Source organism: Neopelma chrysocephalum, unplaced genomic scaffold (genome assembly GCF_003984885.1).
Source record: "Neopelma chrysocephalum unplaced genomic scaffold, ASM398488v2 Primary Assembly neopelma1_92328, whole genome shotgun sequence".
Taxonomy (NCBI): domain Eukaryota; kingdom Metazoa; phylum Chordata; class Aves; order Passeriformes; family Pipridae; genus Neopelma; species Neopelma chrysocephalum.
Window position 1 is genome coordinate 1 of NW_020921075.1, and position 1719 is coordinate 1719.

General features: G+C 64.7%; 1 long non-coding RNA gene across 1 annotated transcript; it reads left to right on the forward strand.

The window, feature by feature from the left end:
• The first annotated feature begins 6 nt into the window (after positions 1 to 6).
• On the forward strand, positions 7 to 1719 carry LOC113980108. The gene is made up of 3 exons (XR_003538067.1): positions 7 to 127; positions 1498 to 1599; positions 1703 to 1719. It is a non-coding gene; the product is annotated as an uncharacterized LOC113980108 (long non-coding RNA).

A 1719-nucleotide genomic window follows, 5' to 3' on the forward strand; every position in this document is an offset into this window, starting at 1 on the left:
GCAGGTGAACCAGGGGAACATGCCTGGCATCCAGAGCACCTTCCTGGCCATGGACACGGAGGAGGGGGTGGAGGTGGTGTGGAACGAGCTGCTCTTCACAGACAAGAAGGCCTTCAAAGCACACGAGGTGAGTGACCCCCTTAGGGGGGGTGAGGGGTCCTGAGCCCCCCCAGCACCTTCCCGGGCACCCCCGTGGGCACTGCGGGCACGGGCTGGTGGGGTGGGCTCCTCCCTGCCCTGGGTCTGCCTCCTTAGCCCTCAAAGGGAGAGCTCCAGTGTCCTCCTGACCCCACACCAGTGTCCTCCTGACCCCACACCAGTGTCCTCCTGACCCCACACCAGTGTCCCAGTGTCCTCCACACCCCACACCAGCATCCTCCAGACCCCACACCAGTGTCCTTCTGACCCCACACCAGTGTCCTCCAGACCCCACACCAGCATCCTCCAGACCCCACACCAGTGTCCTCCACACCCCACACCAGTGTCCTCCAGATCCCACACCAGTGTCCTCCACACCCCACACCAGTGTCCTCCAGATCCCACACCAGTGTCCTTCTGACCCCACACCAATGTCCTCCAGATCCCACACCAGTGTCCTCCTGACCCCACACCAGTGTCCCAGTGTCCTCCACACCCCACACCAGTGTCCCTGCGACCGGGGCAAAGGCTCTTCCCAGCTCTCAGGGGTGTCCTGTCACATCCCAGGACCTGCCACGTCCCCTGTCTTACCATGTCCCAGGACCTGCCACCTCCCCATCCTGTCACATCCCAGGCCCTGCCACGTCCCCTGTCCTGTCCCATCCCAAGACCTGCCACGTCCCAGGCCCTGCCACCTCCCCTGTCCTGTCACGTCCCAGGACCTGCCACATCCCCATACTGTCATATCCCAGGCCCTGCCACATCCCCTCTCCTGTCACATCCCAGGCCTTGCCACCTCCCCATCCTGTCACCTCCCCATCCTGTCACATCCCCATCCTGTCACATCCCCTGCCCTGTCACATCTCCTGTCCTGTCACCTCCCCTGTCCTGCCACATCCCAGCCCCTGCCACTTCCCCTGTCCCATCACATCCCAGGACCTGCCACCTCCCCTACCCTGTCACATCCCAGGACCTGCCACCTCCCCTGCCCTGCCACCTCCCCATCCTGTCACATCCCAGGACCTGCCACATTCCCTGTCCTGCCACGTCCCAGGACCTGCCACATCCCAGGACCTGCCACATCCCAGGACCTTCCACATCCCCTGCCCTGTCACATCCCCTGTCCTGTCACCTCCCCGTCCTGCCACATCCCAGGACCTGTCACATCCCAGGACCTGCCACATCCCCATCATCACATCCCAGGACCTGCCACGTCCCCTTCCCTGCCACGTCCCCTACCCTGCCACCTCCCCTGCCCTGCCACCTCCCCTGCCCTGTCCTGTCACCTCCCCTGCCCTGCCACCTCCCCTGCCCTGTCCCATCCCAGGCCCCCCTGACGTGCCCCCCGTGTGCCCCCAGGAGAAGATCAAGACCATGTTCGAGCAGCTGGTGCTGGTGGATCACCCCAACATCGTGAAGCTCCACAAGTACTGGCTGGACGTCAAGGACTCCAAGGCACGGGTAGGGGGTCCTGGGGGTCCTGGGTGGGGGTCCCAGGCCCAGGACCTGCCCCCAGCAGCCCCTCAGGGCCGGGGGAGCTGATCCTGCCCTTCCTCCTGCCCAGGTGATCTTCATCACAGA